The 23,570-nt window shown below is 40.6% G+C and overlaps 1 long non-coding RNA gene across 1 annotated transcript in view; it reads left to right on the top strand.

Moving 5' to 3' along the window:
* Positions 1 to 21,938, top strand: part of LOC105491241 (uncharacterized) — a 131,406-nt gene extending 109,468 nt beyond the window's left edge. Inside the window, exon 3 of the long non-coding RNA XR_011616191.1 lies at positions 20,518 to 21,938. This is a non-coding gene — a long non-coding RNA (uncharacterized lncRNA). The remainder of the gene's footprint in view (positions 1 to 20,517) is intronic.
* Positions 21,939 to 23,570: the final 1,632 nt, after the last annotated feature.

Raw genomic sequence — 23,570 nt, 5'->3', positions numbered from 1 at the left:
ATCACTGTGAAATTTCATCATTGGCTTAAAGCGAAGGAAATAAAGGTAAAATCACTTTACATCTCTTAAAAAAAAAAAAAAAAAAAAAAAAGACAGTGGGAAAAAGGGTCATGAGCCCAGGAATACAAGTGGCCTCTAGATACTGGGAAAGGCAAAAAAACAGATTCTTCTTTAGAGACTCCAGAAGGAATGCAGACCTGCTGACACCTTGATTTTAGGACTTCTAATCTCCAAATAATACATTTGTGTTGTTATCAGCCACTAAGTTTGTAGTATTTGTTACCTAGGAAGCAAGTATACCTACCTGTATTTGATTTACAGATTGAGATTTATTTTTTTATGTATGTATTTATTTATTTTTAACCTAAGATTTCATTTGAGGAAGGATTTCAGTGGTCGAAAATGTTTGAGAACAGATCCCTAAGTTCATTTCAGTTTGAAATGACTGTGATTGGCCAGGCGCAGTGGCTCATGCCTGTAATCCCAGCACTTTGGGAGCTGAGGCGGATGGATCACCGGAGGTCAGGAATTTGAGAACAGCCTGGCCAACAAGGTGAAACCCTGTCTCTACTAAAATACAAAAATATTAGCCAGGCATGGTGGTGGGTCCTGTAATCCCAGCTACTCGGGTGGCTGAGGCAGGAGAATCACTTAAACCCAGGAGGCAGAGGTTGCAGTGAGCCAAGATTGCGCCACTGCACTCCAGTCTGGGCGACAAAAGTGAGACTCTGTCTCAACAACAAAAAAAGGGAATGACTGTGATCTTCTTAGTATCAAAAGACAACTCCGGGCACAAAGAATGTGAATGCTTGCAGCCTTCATAGGGAATGGCACGGCATTCTCCAGTAGTCAAACCTGCCTTGTCATATCCTCCTCCATCATCTAGCAAGCTCTTCACGAGACTGCAGGCTCCAGGGAAGCAGCGCCACTCTTTTTTGTTCACTACAGGCGGGGCCTATTGTAGATGCTCAGTAACTATTCTTGGAATAAGGATAAATAAATGAGTAAAGGGCCACTGGCCCTGGTAGAAATGAAAATGGCATGGCCACTGTGGAAGACGGTTTGGCAGATTCTAACAAAACTACGCATTGTCTCACCATGCATTCCAGCTATCCAGCTCCTTGGTATTTGCCTAATTGAGTTGAAAACTTACATCCACACAACCAACGTTTGTAACAGCTTTGTTCGTAATTGCCAAAACTTGGAAGCAACCAAGAGGTCCTTCAGTAGATGAATGGATACATAGGCTTTGGTACATCCAGACAACGGAATAATACTCAGCACTAAAAGGAAATCAGCTATCGAGCCATGAAAGTATAAGTGAAAACCTTAAATATGGATACTAAGTGAAATAAACCAACTGGAAAAGGCCATATACTGTATGGTTTCAACTATTCTGGAAAAACCAAAACCGTGGAGATAGTAAAAATATTGCTGGGTGCGGTGGCTCACACCTGTAATCCCAGCACTTTGGGAGACCGAGGTGGGTGTATCACGAGGTCAAGAGACCGAAACCATCCTGGCCAACATGGTGAAACTCTGTCTCTACTATAAATACAAAAATTAGCCAGGCATGGTGGCGTACGCCTATAGTCCCAGCTACTCTGGAGGCTGAGGCAGGAGAGTCGCTTGAACCCAGGAGGCAGAGGTTGTAGTGAGCCGAGATCACACCACTGCACTCTAGCCTGGCAACAGAGCGAGACTCCATTAAAAAAAAAAAAATCAGTGGTTGCCAGGAGTTAGACGGGGCGACTAGATGGAGCACGGAGGATTTTTAGGGCAGTAAAACTCTTCTATATGATACTACAGTAGCGAATACATGGCATTGTACATTTGTCCAAACACATAGACTGTGCAACACCAAGAGGGAAGCCTAATGTAAACTGTGGGCTTTGGGTGACCGTGATGTGTCAATGCGGATTCATCAATTGTAACTCATGTATCACTGTGGTAGGGGATGTTGATAGGAAGGTTGTATGTGTGGGAAGGTATATGGGAAATCTCTACTTCCTGTTCCATTTTGCTATGAATCTGAAAGTGCTTTAAAAAAAGTATATAAAAATTTTCAAAGACCACTGGTCTAGCTGCAGTTTTTCTACGTAGGCTATGCTTTGCAAAGATTACCCTAAAAGGAAATTCTCTTCCCAATTCTCTTGCCTCTCTGAGCAACTCCTCCTCCCCTCCCCCCTCCTCCCACTCCCTCTCCCACCTCCTCCTCCCCTCCCCGCTTCTCCCTCCCCCCCCTCACCTCCTCCTTCCTCCTTTTTTTTGTATTTTTAGTAGAGCTGGGGTTTTGCCATGTTGCCCAGGCTGGTCTCGAACTCCTGACCTCAAGCAATCCACCCACCTCGGCCTCCCAAAGTGCTGGGATTACAGGCATGAGCCACCGAGCCCGGCCAACTCCTTCTTCTTATCAAGATTTTTCTATCTTTCTCTCTTCTACCACCTCGCCTGTGCTGTGCGTCCTATCTATTATCTCCAATACCCCCTGAGCTAACCTCAACTCTGGCACTAATCCCTGCTGCCCTGTCATTGTCAACACTTATTCATGTGACCTATTGGGCTGTGAGTCCCTGGGGGGGCTACACATGTCCTTTATTTTTGCATTCCTAAGGTTTAACATGGTTCCTGTCTCACACACACACCCGGCAGGGTTCAGTACATATTTATTGGCCAAATGATTGAGATTTAAAGACCTGCAAGTATTTTGCAGTGTCTGGTCCAGCTTTGCCAAAACTTTCCTCTCTTTTCTCTCCCAAATGTCCAATTCTCTTCTATAATTATTTCCCTCCCATTTCTTTCCTTATTTCAGTTGTATCTGTGTCAGATTGTCTTCTCTTGCAGTCCTGAGGTGAAAAGTACTGATTTCTGTTCTAAACCAAGACATTCTCCAACTTTCCAGAGTCCTGAAAACATTAATGTGGGTATTTCAAAAAGTATGTATGGTAACTGTGTTAGGCTTGGTATTTAAATTAATATTCACAGCTTTCCTCACCAGCGCTGGGCTTTCACAGTTTCCTTTTTATTTTTATGAATTGCATTTGCAAACTGTAAGATTATCAAATTCTTCTTGAATATGGTATAAATACATGAATATGTAATAAAGACATGCAAGTTCCCTCTTTGTAGTGAGTGAGTGGGGGCAAACTGAGAATATAATGCCATAGAATAATTCAAGAAGTTGGCAGATTCTGACAAAGGGGGAAATCCCACTTGTAAAAGTCAGTGGGATAGAAGACGTACCTCTCTAAATGAGCAGATGGGCCTCTCCCTGAGGGCGTGGGGCAGGGCTTCTTATCTCATAGTACCTCTTTCTTTGTTTAAAAAAAATAATTTCAACTTTCATTTTCAATTTGGAGAGGATACATGTGCAGGTTTGTTACATGGATGTGTTGCGTGTTGCTGAGGTTTGGGGTACAAATGATCCTGTCACCCAGGTATCAAACATAATACCCAGTAGTTTGTTTTTCAGGCCTTGTCTTCCTCCCTCTCTCCCTCCCTCCATCTGTCCCTCCATCTCTCCATCCCTCACTCTTTCTCTCGCCCCTGTCTTTTATTCCCGGTGGCTATTGTTCCCATCTTTATGTCCATGTGTACCCAATGTTTAGCTCCCACTTATAAGTGAGAACATGTAATAGTTGGCTTTCTGTTTCTGTGTTAATTAGCTTAGGACGATGGCCTCGAGCTGCATCCATGTTGCTGCAAAGGACACGATTTTTTTCTTTTTTATGGCTGCATAGTATTCCATGGTGTATGCATACATACCACGTTTTCTTTATTCAGTCCACTGTTGAAGGGCACCTGGGTTGATTTCATGTCTTTGCTACGTGAATTGATAGCACTTCTTTCATCCTTTCCCAGATGCTTAACATCACAGCCAAGACAGATATTCGATCATCTCCAGTCTTTTCCCCTAGTTGATATGCAAATATCCTTTGAAGGTATGACAGGAAATGATGACCAGTCATAATACCTTAATGTGACGCTTCATTCATTACTTCTCTTCCAGAAGATGAAGTCCAATGTATAGAGAGGATAAGTAAGGGTCTTGGAGAGAAGAATTGGGGAAAGAGTCTGCAAGGGATAGAAAAAGATCAGAGGAGAATTTGAGGAAGCAAAGATTAAGAAACATTGATTTCCATTAATAATATTTCATTCTAAGGTTCCAGGATGCTATTGACAAATCCTGTTCCTATTGTTCAGAGGTATCACTGAATTTGAAAGGTAGACTGCAATGAGGAATGAGTGTGGCGTGTGCAAAATGGCTGGGATGGCCCTTCTCACATTGTGGTTTCCATACCACAATGGTGTGGAACTATGGAAGGAATTGAGATGTGAAACTTGGAGCACCCCTAGAGGGTGGGGACACAAGTACTCTGGGTCCAGACAGCTCATTGCTGATACTTCGGGGAGAGAGCAGATGTGCAGGGTGTGACCCCAGCAGACAGAATGGGTCCAGTGGGAGTTGGTTAGAGGAAAGTGGATTCCAGGTCCTCATAAGGAATGGATTTTTGCTATGGGAGGATGATGGGTGCCCATTACTGGGTGTGTCCAGGCAGAGGTAGAGGAAATGGCTGAGTGGAAGTTAGAGTAGAGACCCTCTGACAGCCCTTCTAATTATAGGACCTCATGAAGGTAGCTCTGGGCAGAGTCCTGAGGACAGAAATCAAATTCATTTCCAGAAACTGTACTTCTCTATGTCATGACAAAGCCTTAGCAAATTTTAACTTGAACATATTTCTAGGCTAGGTAAATCTAAATTTCAATCCTAGCTCCTCCCATGATCATGTAAGGGTCTTTGAGGAACTGAGGCCTGGGAAGTTTAAACAACTTGCCTGTGTAAAACAGGAGAAAGAATGTTGTCGTCAGCTTAAATAAGACAAAATGTATACCATGCTCGGCATATAGTAGACCCTCAAGCAATGTCGGTTTTCTCATGCGCATGACCTCAGAACACCAGTTGTCTGCATTCAGCATTTGTGTGACTGTCTCCTTAGTGAATCATACTTGGTCACAAACTAGAAAGGGCTTCATCCTTTTGATGAGGTTTCCTGGGCTGCAGGATTGAAGGTGGAAACCAGCGAGTGAGTCGTCATCTCAACCCAGCACAACAGCTTCAAGCAAGTAGCTCTTCGTTACCGGCTGTTCTTCATTCACATGACAGTACTAATGTAAGGTTGATTGTCCCCCAAATATCTTAGCATTATCTTCATGTAGTTCTGCAAATTACTAATTGCTATTACTCTAAAATATCAAGAAATCAGAAGGAACCTCTGGATAATGTTCTATTCTGGTGAGATTTATCTATATCTTTTTTTTTTTTTTTTTTTTTTTTTTTTTTTTTTTGAGACGGAGTCTCGCTCTGTCGCCCAGGCTGGAGTGCAGTGGCCAGATCTCAGCTCACTGCAAGCTCCGCCTCCCGGGTTTACGCCATTCTCCTGCCTCAGCCTCCCGAGCAGCTGGGACTACAGGCGCCCGCCACCTTGCCCGGCTAGTTTTTTGTATTTTTTAGTAGAGACGGGGTTTCACCGTATTAGCCAGGATGGTCTCGATTTCCTGATCTCGTGATCCGCCCGTCTCGGCCTCCCAAAGTGCTGGGATTACAGGCTTGAGCCACCACGCCCGGCATGAGATTTATCTATCTTAACTGTATTTACCAGGTTGGAAAAATAGACTTAAACATTTAAAATCTATTTTCAATAGAACAAAGGGCTGAGAAAAATTTTTTCTGGTAAATATACTTGAATCCTTCTTCAGTTGAAAACTATCTGTCTAGCTTTATATCTATGTGCCTTTCTGTCTCTCTCTCTCCCCCTTGCCTTATTCCAGAAGTAACAAAAATTTATCATTTCTCTTGCTTTTAGAAGTACGTTTTCTATCTGGACTCAAGGGCATAGCACAGAAGTAGCTTTAAAATATCTTTAACCAAAGGCTAAGACAAATTTGTTGTCATATTTCCATCTAATTTCTTATAAAGATTGAATACTAATATTTTGGTTGGTTGGATTTTTTTTCGTTACATAAACTTACACTGGACTTGAAAGCCCTTTTATAAAATGTTTCTTCCCCTGGATATATAAATACTTTTAAAGTCTCAATATGCAAATACTAAAAATGAATATCATCTTTTATTTTCTAACCATCCCATCCAGGAAAATTTGAGGAGGTCCTTAACTTTGCTTCCTCCCCTGTCTTCAAATATTACTTTCCGTGCTACAGCACTTGAAGATTTTTAACCTTCTGTTTAGCAGTTTAAATTCAACTATCTTAATATTTAGAGATTTGTAAGTAAATTATTTAAAAGGAACTGGGAAAAGGAAGTGGTGATCACTAACCATCACACAGAGTCAGTCATGTTTAATTAATTGTGCCTTTCTTCTTTCAAAATAGGGCTGAGAGAGAGAAATGCTGAGGCCATAGTTATCTCTGGGTTTTAGAAAGGCATATGATAGTCATTGAGAAAATCAGAAAAATATGCCTCGATTATCATACAGTGAGCCAAGGAGTTGATATCCAAAATGGGCCACAAGTAACTGGAGGTGTCTAATCAACAGGGAGAACACAAAAACGCTCAGTTGGAGCCATGTAAGAGGGATTAGAGCATCTGACGGGATATTGGACCAGGTAGACCTGTAATCTTTCCTCCATTCCTAAGATCCTATGAAAATAAATATTTAATCCAGGTACCAGAATTCTCAGACAGGACCGAAAAAGAAAAAAAAAAAAGTAGTTGACCCTCAAAACAACAGCAGTTCTTCAGTCTTTTAGAATTTTATTAGCTTAATTCTGGCCAGTTATTTTTTATAGCTTTCATGAATCTAATTCAAAACACATTGAGAAGCCAAATCTTTGCTGGGCTTGAGAATGTAACTAATAAAAAGGCAAATACACCAAGGTTGCCAAACACTGCAAAAGAGAAGTATATGACACCAGCTCTAATGTGAGAAATTGTAGAGCCTTATTTTTGTTCTCCTTTTGATAGGAAACATAAGGGTTTTTTCTTGCTCTTGGAGAAGGGCCCTTGCAATACTTAGTAATGACTTTAAAAATATCATTATTATCAAATGAGAAGAAACTTCACGTCGTGGCAATGAACTAGGTATAATCCAAGCACTGCCTTTTTCCTCTGGGAACTCCATGCAAGGCTATGTCTCTCAAATTTAATGTCCTTTGGCAGCCAGCGAAACCTCAAATCCTGTGGAAAGACCTAAACCTCACATCATGATCCCCAAGGTGATGTTGAGATCATGCAGGTGGTCACAGAAGAGCTGTCACAAGGGCCACCATGGGCAGACCTCTTTCAAAGCGATGGGGTGAGAAACGTCCTCTTCACCTTCATTGTTCAGTGCCTCCTTAGAAAAAAATCTGCCTCAGTCAATGTACACATGGACAAGTAAGCCAGCGTCCCCTTCCCGGAAGAAGTTTGCAGATGTCTGACAGAGAACCCACCTCTCCAGTCCGTTTGCAAAGTGATAGCTTTGCCAAGTAAGCAATGGTTCCTCTAGTTTACCCATGTAAGTGAGATCCATTAAGCATATTCACAGTAGTATTTTATGTTAAAAAATGTAGTTTTGCGGATTTAAATGCCCTTCACATAGCTGATATACAATAAATACATGTTGGATTTCCTTGTTGTTTCCTTGTTGGACTTTCTGGTATTTGGGGAATGATCCTGGACCATCTGGAGAACTGCAAATAACTTTCTACACTTGGTGGTATAAAAAGGCAAATCTCCTTATCCTGGCCTCTGAGATCATCCTTTCACCCCTTGTACCTGCCTTCCTCCTTCTACAGACAGGGCTTTCTCTACGTGTCGCTCCTTCCACCTGGAATCCTCCTCTTTTTCTCTTCAACTGGTCAACTCCTTGCATCCTTCAGATCTCAGCTCAACCATCAATTCTTCAGGAGCCTCTCCTCCCTTCCCTGACAAATCCATACACTGTGCTCCAGGAATAGCATGTTCCTCTCCTTTTTAAGCACTTAGTATTGTTCTAATTTTCTGTTCATCTGGGTGATTACTGATCAATGGTTGTAATTTCAACTACATAGTAATTGACATGAGAGCTTGTGTCTCCTTGCATAGCTTATCTCCAACTTCTCTCCCAGTGTTCAGCATATCCTGAAGCTCAATGAAAACTTGTTGAATGAATGAATGGGGTAATGAATGAATTTGCTCTAGTCCACCTCTGCCACTGTCATTAAAGGGTTGATGCACACTTCTCTGGGCTCCAGTTTTGTTCATAAAAAGGGGATAATACACTGTCTACCTTATAGGATTTTTATTAGAATATATAAAATAGTACACAACATTTGGCATATTATAGGAACTCAGATATTGGCTGACATAAGTGCCTGAATTTGAAAACATTTGGCAACATCTCACATTTGTGACATACCTTATATTTTATAATTTTTCTTAACGCAAAACATATCTCATCCTCAATCATCCTTTTTTTCCACTACAATTTCATTGTTCAGTATTTTTCTCTCAAAGCCTCCATGTCTATTAGGCCTGGCCTTACAGTACTAATAATAATCTTACATTTGTATATTTCTTTAAAGTGTATAAATTGTTTGACAGCCCTATTTAACATCTCCATCAGCCATAGGATGCATTTAAAACCTGTAGTATATTCATACAATAGAATATAAAACAACCATGAGAACAACTGATTAAAGCTACTCACAACAATTTGGTTGAACCTGAGATATGGGAGTGAAGGAAGGGGACACAAAGTATATTGCATGATCCCTTTCCTGTAGAGAAAGAGGTGCAACTAATTTTCGGTAGTCACCTCAGGATAGTGGTTGCCTTTGCTGGAGCGAGGGATTGGAAGGGGACACAGGGAGCTTCGGGGTCCTGTTTTGCTTTTTGATCTAGTTGCTGGTTACATGTGTAAACTCAGTACAGGGAAATTCACCAAACCGTGCACTTGTTAAAGGCACATTCTCTACATATATATTTTATGTCCATAAAAACTTTGTAAATTGCTTTTCTGTATGTGACTTTATGTAATTTCTACTTCAATCCCGGGAGATTTGACAAGGCAAGTATTTTTTATTTCATTTTAGAGAAGAAGAAAATGATACTTGGAGAGTAAATGCTTTCGCAAAACTTACATTGTAGCACATGTTATCGCTGCAACTGAAACCCAGGTGTTCTTAGTCTAGAACTCTTTCTCCCAGACTATCTAATCCTCAGTAGGTAACAAAATACCATTTAAATGTGCACATCTCTCAGAAGCCCATAAGGAGTGGAGTGAATGATGGAAGACTTAGGTGACTGCTGAGAGTCTAATCTTGGATCGGGAAAGCTTACTGATATACCCCAAAGCCCACCATGTTGATAGCCATCTGCCTAGCTGTCCCACATTTCTAGCTGAGATAGAATAGAGAGATTTATCATGGAGGGCTCTCCTCCTTGTACCACCTCCCACATCGGCTGCCAATTGCCGTCTAGGGAGAGCCAAATGAATCCCAAAGACTGAGGCAATGACAATGAGGACATATGCAGAATAAGATACAACTGAGCAGATGTTAAGCAGATGGAATCCTCCCTAGCATATCCAGTCAGGTCCCAGATGAACTGATTCTCCATTTGTGTGCTTCGGTTCAGCACCCCATATGCTAATCTTTGCAATGGGACGGCAGAGTCCTGGCTCACACCTCATCACAGAGGGGTTAATGGAGGAGAAGAGATTTAGCACAGCTCTTTAAAGACACAAGGGGCTTGGTGGTTGACAGGAAGAAAGAGGTTCCAGATGTAAATACACTACAGGAGTGGCCCGAGTTCACGGGAAAGCTGATGATTCCTTGGATTCACAGGCACATAAAGGAACAAAGCGATATGAGAAGTTTGTTTCTGAAGATGGAAAATGTATGAAGATAGAAAATAAGATTATATTTTAAGGTGCAGAGCTTGAGCCTATCAACTGCGGGCTGGATCTCAAGTCCTCTTAACTTCCAGACCAGTGCTTTCTGTTCTAATCACCTGCTGTGTGACCACAAGCAAGTTATTCCTTCTCTCTGACCACAAATATGGTGGTTGTATATTCAAGCTTGTGGTCATGCCTCTGGTGGAGTTTGACAATGCATCCTAGCAACCAAAGCCTGTTTGTGGATAAGGAACAGAAAAACAAGTCAAAGGGATCATAAAAATATGTTCTATTGTAGAAAAAAAACGAACATTCCATACTTTCCTTAACAAAAACAATGGATATGTACCTCAAAATATTTGACAGATTACGTCTAAATAGAATCCTTATTAAAGATAAATGCATGGCATTCTTTTAATTCCCTCTTTTTAGGAATTGAAATGATTTTTACTTACTTTTGTGTTGCTTCATTTTCTTACTATTTTCTAAAGTTGCATTGGGTCATGGGACTTGACTTGGACCCATTTTTTTGTGTGTTGGCTTTGCTGAAGAGGAATATTTTTTGTTTTTTGAAAATTGAGGTTTTCTGAAATCTGGTTTTATTTCTCAATAAAAACACAAAAATTCATGTTTTGATTTTATTTTCTTGTATATCTAATGGTTCTTCGTGGGTGTTAATAAAAAGTACCCTATGTAATAAAGAAAAATGCACTTATGCCCCTTGCAGAGATTCACTAATCAGAGTTCGTATTCCTTTCACGCAAATATTCCAACATGCCACGTTTTCAACATATTTAGAGCAACCCGGTGCACATTTGTAGACATTCATCTTATATTTCGAGTAGGATGCCTTCGCTCTCGCCCTTAAGTCTTGCATGACTCCAAGCTTATGTTTTTACCTCTGGATGGCTTCAATCAGCATGATAGACATGAAGGCACCAGCTGTTGAAAGTGGGTTCTCCTCTGCTGGACTACTGCTTACTTTGGCTTTATCTCTCCCTTGCAATCTCGTATTTTATTAAGTGCATAATTTTCTATCAGCTTCAGACACCAGAGTCACCAACTGAGAAAAAAGTTGGGAGGCCAGTCTTTGACAGTGGTAAATTTCATTGTGCTTTAAAAAACCCCAACCAACACATACCATATGCTGCCATCTGAAGGAAGACTTATTTCATGGTTTAAACTTTATGGCCTTAGATTTCAGCATGACATGAGTGATGTGGAAGGGAAGTACGTTTGGATGATAAGATGAGGATAATTTGTACTGGGAAATTATTCACAATTGTGATAAATAATCCCTGGCACAGAATAACAGAAAATCTCAACCCTTGAACTGAATTATATATGTTTGCGTCTCATAAACAAGGTAGAAAATACATTTTTTCAGCCGCTGTGTTTGCATAGTCCCCTCACTTCCAAGCTACCCTCGTTAATAATCATAAAGCAGCACATTTCCAAGCTCAGAATCACATTAATCTCTCCACACGTGACCCGATCATGCACTTTGGGGAGAATGGATGGGATGCAGTTGCCTTTGTGTGTACTATGTGCTTTTCGTCATTTTCCTGGTGGCTGGCTTGGAAATGCAGAGTCTGGGAGAATGATGGAGAAGCCAGGAAGATAAAAAATGAATGTTGTGAGAAAATTGGGCTTTTTGTGGTTAATCACTAAAACAATGATGGAATGAAAAGATAAGGGTGTTTTCCCCCCCTTCCCTTCCTACACATCAGAGAAGGTGAGAAGGGAATGATGTTTCTGTTCTTACTCACAAACCTTACCATCGTATCTGGAAAAGTTAATGGGGAGACATAACAGGACTTTTTTTTTTTTTTTTTTTTTTTTGAAAGCCTGTGCTTATAAATGCTATAGAGTTGGCTTTTCCAAGAAGGGGAGGTTATCCAAGGGTTGGCGGACAGGGGAAAGCCTAAATGCAAGAAAGAATGTGAAGGGGGGGGGGCGGAACAAGATGGCCGAATAGGAACAGCTCCAGTCTCCAACTCCCAGCGCGAGCGACACAGAAGACTGGTGATTTCTGCATTTTCAACTGAGCCTCTGCTGCTGATACCCAGGCAAACAGGGTCTGGAGTGGACCTCAAGCAATCTCCAACAGACCTACAGCTGAGGGTCCTGACTGTTAGAAGGAAAACTATCAAACAGGAAGGACACCTACACCAAAACCCCATCAGTACATCACCATCATCAAAGACCAGAGGCAGATAAAACCACAAAGATGGGGAAAAAGCAGGGCAGAAAAGCTGGAAATTCAAAAAATAAGAGCGCATCTCCCCCGGCAAAGGAGCGCAGCTCATCGCCAGCAATGGATCAAAGCTGGACGGAGAATGACTTTGATGAGATGAGAGAAGAAGGCTTCAGTCCATCAAATTTCTCAGAGCTAAAGGAGGAATTACGTACCCAGCGCAAAGAAACTAAAAATCTTGAAAAAAAAGTGGAAGAATTGATGGCTAGAGTAATTAATGCAGAGAAGGTCCTAAACGAAATGAAAGAGATGAAAACCATGACACGAGAAATACGTGACAAATGCACAAGCTTCAGTAACTGACTCGATCAACTGGAAGAAAGAGTATCTGCGATTGAGGATCAAATGAATGAAATGAAGCGAGAAGAGAAATCAAAAGAAAAAAGAAGAAAAAGAAATGAGCAAAGCCTGCAAGAAGTATGGGATTATGTAAAAAGACCAAATCTACATCTGATTGGGGTGCCTGAAAGTGAGGGGGAAAATGGAGCCAAGTTGGAAAACACTCTTCAGGATATCATCCAGGAGAACTTCCCCAACCTAGAAGGGCAGGCCAACATTCAAATCCAGGAAATACAGAGAACGCCACAAAGATACTCCTCGAGAAGAGCAACTCCAAGACACATAATTGCCAGATTCACCAAAGTTGAAATGAAGGAAAAAATCTTAAGGGCAGCCAGAGAGAAAGGTCGGGTTACCCACAAAGGGAAGCCCATCAGACTAACAGCAGATCTCTCGGCAGAAACTCTCCAAGCCAGAAGAGAGTGGGGGCCAATATTCAACATCCTTAAAGAAAAGAATTTTAAACCCAGAATTTCATATCCAGCCAAACTAAGTTTCATAAGTGAAGGAGAAATAAAATCCTTTACAGATAAGCAAATGCTTAGAGATTTTGTCACCACTAGGCCTGCCTTACAAGAGACCCTGAAGGAAGCACTAAACATGGAAAGGAACAACCGGTACCAGCCATTGCAAAAACATGCCAACATGTAAAGACCATCGAGGCTAGGAAGAAACTGCATCAACTAACGAGCAAAATAACCAGTTAATATCATAATGGCAGGATCAAGTTCACACATAACAATCTTAACCTTAAATGTAAATGGACTAAATGCTCCAATTAAAAGACACAGACTGGCAAACTGGATAAAGAGTCAAGACCCATCAGTCTGCTGTATTCAGGAGACCCATCTCACACGCAGAGACATACATAGGCTCAAAATAAAGGGATGGAGGAAGATTTACCAAGCAAATGGAGAACAAAAAAAATTTCCTGGACACGTACACTCTTCCAAGACTAAACCAGGAAGAAGTTGAATCCCTGAATAGACCAATAGCAGGCTCTGAAATTGAGGCAATAATTAATAGCCTACCAACCAAAAAAAGTCCAGGACCAGATGGATTCACAGCTGAATTCTACTGGAGGTACAAGGAGGAGTTGGTACCATTCCTTCTGAAACTATTCCAATCAATAGAAAAAGAGGGAATCCTCCCTAACTCATTTTATGAGGCCAACATCATCCTGATACCAAAGCCTGGCAGAGACACAACAAAAAAAGAGAATTTTAGACCAATATCCCTGATGAACATCGATGCAAAAATCCTCAATAAAATACTGGCAAACCAGATTCAGCAACACATCAAAAAGCTTATCCACCATGATCAAGTGGGCTTCATCCCTGGGATGCAAGGCTGGTTCAACATTCGCAAATCAATAAACATAATCCAGCATATAAACAGAACCAAAGACAAGAACCACATGATTATCTCAATAGATGCAGAAAAGGCTTTTGACAAAATTCAACAGCCCTTCATGCTAAAAATGCTCAATAAATTCGGTATTGATGGAACGTACCTCAAAATAATAAGAGCTATTTATGACAAACCCACAGCCAATATCATACTGAATGGGCAAAAACTGGAAAAATTCCCTTTGAAAACTGGCACAAGACAGGGATGCCCTCTCTCACCACTCCTATTCAACATAGTGTTGGAAGTTCTGGCTAGGGCAATTAGGCAAGAGAAAGAAATCAAGGGTATTCAGTTAGGAAAAGAAGAAGTCAAATTGTCCCTGTTTGCAGATGACATGATTGTATATTTAGAAAACCCCATTGTCTCAGCCCAAAATCTCCTTAAGCTGAGAAGCAACTTCAGCAAAGTCTCAGGATACAAAATTAATGTGCAAAAATCACAAGCATTCTTATACACCAGTAACAGACAAACAGAGAGCCAAATCAGGAATGAACTTCCATTCACAATTGCTTCAAAGAGAATAAAATACCTAGGAATCCAACTTACAAGGGATGTAAAGGACCTCTTCAAGGAGAACTACAAACCACTGCTCAGTGAAATAAAAGAGGACACAAACAAATGGAAGAACATACCATGCTCATGGATAGGAAGAATCAATATCGTGAAAATGGCCATACTGCCCAAGGTAATTTATAGATTCAATGCCATCCCCATCAAGCTACCAATGAGTTTCTTCACAGAATTGGAAAAAACTGCTTTAAAGTTCATATGGAACCAAAAAAGAGCCCGCATCTCCAAGACAATCCTAAGCCAAAAGAACAAAGCTGGAGGCATCACGCTACCTGACTTCAAACTATACTACAAGGCTACAGTAACCAAAACAGCATGGTACTGGTACCAAAACAGAGATATAGACCAATGAAACAGAACAGAGTCCTCAGAAATAATACCACACATCTACAGCCATCTGATCTTTGACAAACCTGAGAGAAACAAGAAATGGGGAAAGGATTCCCTATTTAATAAATGGTGCTGGGAAAATTGGCTAGCCAAAAGTAGAAAGCTGAAACTGGATCCTTTCCTTACTCCTTATACGAAAATTAATTCAAGATGGATTAGAGACTTAAATGTTAGACCTAATACCATAAAAATCCTAGAGGAAAACCTAGGTAGTACCATTCAGGACATAGGCATGGGCAAAGACTTCATGTCTAAAACACCAAAAGCAACGGCAGCAAAAGCCAAAATTGACAAATGGGATCTCATTAAACTAAAGAGCTTCTGCACAGCAAAAGAAACTACCATCAGAGTGAACAGGCAACCTACAGAATGGGAGAAAATTTTTGCAATCTACTCATCTGACAAATGGCTAATATCCAGAACCTACAAAGAACTCAAACAAATTTACAAGAAAAAAACAAACAACCCCATCAAAAAGTGGGCAAAGGATATGAACAGACATTTCTCAAAAGAAGACATTCATACAGCCAACAGACACATGAAAAAATGCTCATCATCACTGGCCATCAGAGAAATGCAAATCAAAACCACAATGAGATACCATCTCACACCAGTTAGAATAGTGATCATTAAAAAGTCAGGAAACAACAGGTGCTGGAGAGGATGTGGAGAAATAGGAACACTTTTACACTGTTGGTGGGATTGTAAACTAGTTCAACCATTATGGAAAACAGTATGGCGATTCCTCAAGGATCTAGAACTAGATGTACCATATGACCCAGCCATCCCATTACTGGGTATATACCCAAAGGATTATAAATTATGCTGCTATAAAGACACATGCACACGTATGTTTATTGCAGCACTATTCACAATAGCAAAGACTTGGAATCAACCCAAATGTCCATCAGTGACAGATTGGATTAAGAAAATGTGGCACATATACACCATGGAATACTATGCAGCCATCAAAAAGGATGAGTTTGTGTCCTTTGTAGGGACATGGATGCAGCTGGAAACCATCATTCTTAGCAAACTATCACAAGAACAGAAAACCAAACACCGCATGTTCTCACTCATAGGTGGGAACTGAACAATGAGATCACTTGGACTCAGGAAGGGGAACATCACACACCGGGGCCTATCATGGGGAGGGGGGAGGGGGGAGGGATTGCATTGGGAGTTATACCTGATGTAAATGACGAGTTGATGGGTGCAGCGCACCAACATGGCACAAGTATACATATGTAACAAACCTGCACGTTAATGCACATGTACCCTACAACTTAAAGTATAATAATAATAAATTTAAAAAAAAAAAAGAAAGAATGTGAAGGTTCTTCAAGAAGCAGAGGGGGGTTGGAAGTGGGAAAGAGAATGGTGGAGTGAAGCAGAGGAAAGATAAGATGAACAGGCAAGGTAGGCTCGTGACTCCCATCAAGGCTGCCCTTGGAAGAGAATGGACCTTGGATGGTACATGGCAACTGTTACATCAATGGAGATTGGATACTACGTTTGGAGCCTTGATTGCTTTTAGGCTTCAGGTCAGTAGAGAAGTCTGCTGAGAAGAGTCTTTCTGTTGGGTCCTGCTGTGCTGTACTGCTTATCGATGAGCAGTGCCCAACAGGAGCATGGGTGACCTGGCAAATGGAGCAGGAGTGATACTGGAAACCATCACAATGGATCACGAGCAGGCTCCAAATATGTCTTCTTAGCACCTCCTATACCCTGCCCCTCTTCCACCAGGGCAGCTCTGCCTCTTTCTGCTTACTATTTGAAGGTGCTGTATAAGACTTTAAAGAAAGGATCCTTTAAATAAATACCAACATTTGGAAACCATTGATTGGGTTCAACCTCTGTATTTATCAGAGATTTTAAAAAATGAGTCCTAAAAAGGTTATTTCCCATCCATACAGTAGGTGAAGGGAATGCAAAACCACTGAAGTATCCTCAGAGTAACACAAAGGGGTGGGAAGAGAGGCATGGGAGGGACAGGTGATGCTGTTTTGACCTTGTATAGGTTATCATGAGGACCAAATGAGATCAAGTGTCCAAAATCACTTAGTACACGATCTACCTTTATTACCTCTGCTGCTTACCTGACTAAAATCATCCATATGTATTTGTTAATCACTTAACAGCACAATGGTATATAATTTGTTCTGCATGACATCAAAAATGGATGTGATGAAATTCACATTTCAGGAAACTTACGATGAAATGCTTTCAAGCTAAATTCTACAATCTGATATAAAAAGAAATATTGTCTGGAGTTCAGTACAAAAAGGAAGATACTTTGGTTTTACAGAAAGAGTTCACCTGTGCTATAGAGGGCAAGCAAAGTTATCAGGTAACCATGGGAGGAGAGGAGGGTTTGAGTCAAGTGCTGAAGATTTGCTAAGGTTTGGCTAGAATCCGGAATCTTTGAACTAGAAGGTCTGGGGACCTCTAGTCCAGCTTGTACTCAGCTGTAGGACATTCCTGGGTGTGATGGTATGGGAATTGTCTGCTTGAGCCTTTAGGGAACCTAGATGATGATATTGCTGGGTACCATGCTAGGTTCTTCTCTTTTATAAAAGGCAACCTTATGAAGCTATGATTATCTCCATTTCATAGGAGGACAAAGGTCAGGGATGTTCAGTGACCTGTTGGGTTTGGCTAAGCTGTAAGGTTAAGCTTTGCAAGAAGAGCTGAGGAGTTAAGAGTTGATACTTTGGAATCAGACAGGGCTGCATTTAAATCCTGGTTTTGCTACTTCATAGTTGGACAATTTACATAACCCCCCTGAGTTTCAGTTTCCTGGTGTGTAAAATGGGTATGATCATCATAAATCTTGCATAGAGTTATGAGAATGAGAGTTATTAGACAATGTTGTAAAGCACTGAGGAAAAGTATCTGGCATGTTAAGGGCTTGACAAATGATATGTTTTCACTCTCATGGACAGAAAAGAAAGAAACATAGGCTGGAGGCTACCAATTCATATGTGGCTTTGAGGAGGGAAGTGCCATTATAAGAACAAGATTTGGTTTTAAATGCTAAGTCTGAATGTCAAAGCTTGTCTGTCGCCCACAGTAGTGAGCTTGCATTTGTCTGTATGTTTTGCTCAAGGTTTCTCAAGTCCAGCACTATTGATATTTGGGGCTGGATAAATTCTTTCTTGGAAGGGTTTGCAGGGGTGGGGGCTGTCCTGTGCATTATAGTATATTTAGCAACATCCTTGGCCTCTGCTCATTAGATGCCAGCATTACATCCCCCCACCCCCATGACAATCAATACCGTCTCCAGACATTGTCAAGCATTCCCAGGGAACAGAATTGGCCCTGGCTGAGAACCATTGGTCTATCCGTTGCCTCTGTTCCTTCTACTGCAGCAGTCCATGAAGCTCCCCTGTGAGCGTCTTGGCCCAGACTCTCCCAGCAGCTCACAGCTGGAAAGTCCTTGCACAGCTTCCCCAGGAATATACAATAACTCAACCCAAGACTGTCTTTTTTCCCTTAATTCCCATGATTGCACAGTGTTGCTTTTCAGTTTTTAACTCTGGGAATTTGTCTTTTCTCACTTGCCAAAGCCACAGCCGAGAGCAACCAGCAGAAACTGATTAACACTGTCTGTCCAGGCTGAAGCTATTGAACAATTACAAGGTATATATGTCCTGAGTACAGTCTGAACTTACTATATGACCCCAGTTAAAGACAACATGGTTTGTATTTTTTACTGTATGAATTTCGTGGGGACTATTTTTCTTCATTTTGTTTTCTTTTTCAGCTATTAGAAAAACTAACATTCTTTGTCTTCATGTCCTCTCGTTCTTCTCTTTGTGTCATTTAAAGTAATCACTGGGAATTTCAGTGAGGGGTGAGGGAGGTTTTTAAAGAGCCCACCTGGTTCAGACGTGTCTGTGTGGATGTTGAGCAAAGTCTAGTTCTCAGGGGCATGAGGTATACCCTTTAAGATCAGGTTCCTGGTCTTGGTGGGAGAAGAAAACCTGGATAGATATACATTTGGGGAAGAGTTGGAGGGCCTTAATATTAGTTAAGCGCCAAGCTAAGCCTCTCACTCTGTTGTCTTATTCATCCCTTACAGGGTATTATGTGAAATGGGAATGATAGTAATTTACACTATAGAGAAAGTGAAAAAGGCTCGGAGAGATTCACTGACCCTATATTACACAATTTATAATCCCAGCTGGGATTCAACCGCATGGTCTCTGATGCCAAAGCCTGTACTCTTTGCAGCAACCAGCAGGACCTCTATAGAGATGAGGGCTGATGTATCAGGATTTTATCCAGCCTGTTCTCACCCCTTCTTTCCTTTCCTTGATCCCTAATAACATGCAAATTCTGAAATCTATGGTATATTCCTCTGTACACTCCTCCAGGAGGACCAAGTAGAGAGTTTGGCTAAATCATAGGGGGTTTGCAAATGACCAGGTAGGCAGGTCAAACCTTGCCTCATCTTGACTGACTTACTATCCTCCAGCTTCAAGATTTACTAATAATGGGTGGCCAGGAGAGGCGCAGAGGCTGGATGGATAGAAAATCAAGGATTTGAATCCTTGCAAGTTGAATCCAGGTCTACATGACCCTACGGAAGTTATCTTAGTTTGCTCATCTTTGAAGTGGGAAAGATGATCCTACTTTGTAAGTTGGGAGAGCACGCAGGACAAAGGAGATGCTCCATAAATGGCTGCCTCCTTCTGCTCTACCTCATTATTACGATGAGGCATCTTTACAGGTTTCTCCACCCACCTCTTCACACCTGCAGCCTGAGCCTCAGCCCTGAAGGCCGGGGATGATGTATTTCTTCCTTACTGCATCAATACCATTTGAAGTCCCATCAGTGATTCTAGATGCTTCCAAGAAGCAGGGTCTTTTTCCATGACTTGCTGCCCTCCCAGCCTTTGTGCCCTTCCAAGTTTGGGGCACCCTGTCTCTCCCAAGGTCAGCAACTACTTCTCCAAGATTTCCCCCTCCCTCTGCTTCCTGTTTGGAGCAGCCTCACTACTCTGTTAGGTGAGCTCCTACAAACACCACATTGTCTCCCCTTTCTTGGGACTTGGGGCAGTCAAAAGAGATACTGACCATTGCTTGTTTTTTCTTTTTATTCACATTTGAGTGAACAAGCAAACATGTTTGTTTTATGACAGTGACCACAGACAACAGAGAAGAAATGATGTCTCCTGATACAAACATGATATGGTCTGATATGATCTGACCAAGAAATGTTTCCAACTTATTTTTATTTAATAGAACAGACATTTCAAAATGTAGCATAGGCCGGGCGCGGTGGCTCACGCCTGTAATCCCAGCACTCTGGGAGGCCAAGGCGGGCAAATCACAAGGTCAGGAGATCGAGACCATCCTGACTAACACAGTGAAACCCCGTCTCTACTAAAAAATACACAAAATTAGCTGGGCGTGATGGTGGGCGGCTGTAGTCCCAGCTACTCGGGAGGCTGAGGCAGGAGAATGGCGTGAACCCGGGAAGTGGAGCTTGCAGTGAGCTGAGATCACGCCACTGCACTCCAGCCTGGCAACAGAGTGAGACTCTGTCTCTCAAGAAAAAACAAAACAAAAACAAAAACAAACAAAAAAAAAGAACAACAACAACAAACCAAACAAAAACAAAAACAAACAAACAAAAAAACCCAAAATGTAGCATATTCTCTTTTTCAGGCACTGTTCTGAGTACCTGCTGCATTTGAACTCGTGTCATCTTCGTAAGAAAGCCAAAGAAGCAGGCTCTTTGTCTCCATTTTGCAGATGAGGAAGCAGGGGTGAGAGGTGAAATAACTGTCTGAGGTAACGTGGCTAGGAACTGGAACTGACTACTAAGTCTATGATTTTAACCTCTATACATATGTAATCCTCGTGAAGATGGTTCTATGAAAAGTCCATAACAACATACTATCCATTACTTTAATACCAGATGTAAAATGTGATTTAACTGCCTTACTGAAAAGAATAAACTTGCATGAAATTGAGACCTGACTGTTCTATTTCTAGGAACTTGTCCTTCTTGATGTGTTTGAGCCAGGTCTGAGAGCTTCTGCCAGGAGAGCAATTAGAACTTGCAGACTCCCCCTGAAGTCCCATTTAGCTCCATGTGTCTGGGGTAGGAAACCAAGGCATAGCAATAACTGCATTGAGTTTTTACCCTCTTGATACCTTTCTGTTCATCAGGCTTGCAGTGGAAGCAGAGAACTCTGTTTACTTGCTGTCCTCAAACATACACATTCAGAAACGGTCCCCACCACTGCCACGTCCTTTATTTTTCTACTTTTTTTTTTTTTTTTTAGATGGAGTCTTGCTCTTGTTGCCCAGGCTGGAGTGCAGTGGCACAGTGTCAGCTCACTGCAACCTCCGCCTCCCAGGTTCAAGCTTCTCCTGCCTCAGCTTCCTGAGTAGCTGTGATTACTGGTGCCAGCCACCACGCCTTGCTAATTTTTGTACTTTTAGTACAGATGGGGTTTTGCCATGTTGACCAGGCTGGTCTCGAACTCCTAATCTCAGGTGATCCACCCGCCTCGGCCTCCCAAAGTGCTGGGATTACTGGCGTGAACCACCGCGCCTGGCCTATTTCTCTACTATTTCTCCTTTACTCCACCTGGATGGAGCAAAGCAATTCATGAGTTTTGTCTATGGATTTCATTAATTGGTCATTTACTAAACTCTCAAATCTCCCAAATAAAATGTATTAGAATTAAATGATTAAACATAAAATTATAAAACATTTTTTTTATTCTTACTTTAGAAATGATATGTGCTCATTTAAGTGTTTGGGGAAAAAAAGGATTCAAAGAGAGAATAACAATTAACTATAGTCCAAACAATCAGAAGCATTCACTGCTAACAGTTGGGAGTGGAATGTTCTCCCATTCCCTAGAATTTCTCTCTCTCCCCCCCACAACTCTCTCCATGTGTATTGTACAATTTTAATCAGTATCCTTTTGTGTATGCTGGTTTGAATCCTGATTTTTTCATCTAACTTTTTATCAATAGCCATTTCCCATTTCATGAAATAGCATGTTAAAACATCCTCTTGGATGGCCTACCTGATGAACTAGAATGTTTAAACTATTGTTCTATTTGTGAGATGTCTAGATTGTTTCCCATGTTTATGCCAAAATAATAAACATTTTTCTACTTATGTCTCTGTCTGAGTTTTTTCCCCTTTCTTTGTCTGTGTAAATATTTTTGTTACAAAAAGATTTAAGTTTAACTTTCTTAGGATAGATAGATTTGAGGAAAGCAAGGGACATGAGTTTTTTTTTGAAGGATTTTATGCATGTTATAAAATGTTTTTTTCCATATAATTTCTATCAGTTTGTACTCTTATGAAAAGATAATGACAGTATCTGTTCCAGTCTTCTTTTGCCCAAATTGACTATTTCAACTTTTAAAAACTTAGCTTATTTGATCATTGAAAAAGAAAATCTCTTTTCAATTTTCATTTTCTAAAGAATTTCAGATTTTGAGGCTCTTTTTATCAATTTTGATGAGTATATTTTCTAGTTTACCTATCATTGTATTCATTAATTTCAACATGTTTTCAGGTAGGAAAATCCACCAACGATCCTTCATAATGAATTTTAAAGTACCTATGCCAAAGAGCATCTTGGTGAAATTTAGAAACAGATACTGTCTTTGTCACCTTTTTGAAAATGCTCTAAGTTAGATATTGTAACTTCTGTGTTGATACTGTCACATGTCTGAGGAAATAGGTATATCTCCCTTCCTTCTGCCTGTTTGTCTTTTCAGTTTATTTTCTTGAAGACTTCCTTAACCTTACTGTAGACTCTTCTGGGGATGGACAGGCATATTTTTTAATTTCCCAAGGCATTTTTGGTTCTCTGTTGGTTTGTTGTGCATTTTTTAATCTATTTTTATTTTTATCTTTTAACTTTTACATTCAGGGATACAAGTGCAGGTCTGTTATATACAAAAATTTCATGACAAAGACACCGAAAGCAATTACAGCAAAAGCAAAAATTGACAAATGGGGTCAAGTTAAAGTAAAGAGCATCTGCACATCAAAAGAAACTACCAATAGATTAAATGGACAACATACAGAATGGGAGAACATTTTTGCAAACTACGCATCTGACAAAGGTCTAATATCTAGCATCTATTAGGAACTTAAACAAATTTTATGCATGCTTTATTAATATTCTAAGTTTTCAAATCTCACAGAAACGTTAACAAGAATTTGCTTTTAAAATTCTCTTTTGTCCTCTGCATTATCTGTTTTCCCCAGGGTCATTTTTAAAAATTTTATTTATCTTCTCTAATTTTTGAGAATATGGAACACTTTCCTCAACTATCTAATGATTGAAATTTAATATCAATTTAATATCAAGGAAGTGGTCTTTACCCTGGATTGGATACTCTCAGGATGGAAGGTAATTTTATGATTTTTTTTTATTTTTTAATTTTTTCATCCATAGTAAGGTTTTATTTGGTGATTTTTTTTCCTTTTTTTTTTTAAATTTAAGTTCTAGGGTACATGTGCACAATGTGCAGGTTTGTTCAATTCCCACCTATAAGTGAGAACATGCAGTGTTTGGTTTTCTGTCCTTGTGATAGTTTGCTGAGAATGATGGTTTCCAGCTTCATCCATGTCCCTGCAAAGGACATGAACTCATCCATTTTTTATGGCTGCATAGTATTCCATGGTGTATATGTGCCACATTTTCTTAATCCAGTCTGTCATTGATGGACATTTGGTT

The sequence above is a fragment of the Macaca nemestrina genome, chromosome 18, assembly GCF_043159975.1.
Source record: "Macaca nemestrina isolate mMacNem1 chromosome 18, mMacNem.hap1, whole genome shotgun sequence".
Lineage (NCBI taxonomy): Eukaryota > Metazoa > Chordata > Mammalia > Primates > Cercopithecidae > Macaca > Macaca nemestrina.
The sequence above is the reverse complement of the archived record's forward strand: the minus strand, read 5'-3'. Positions and strand labels throughout refer to the sequence as shown.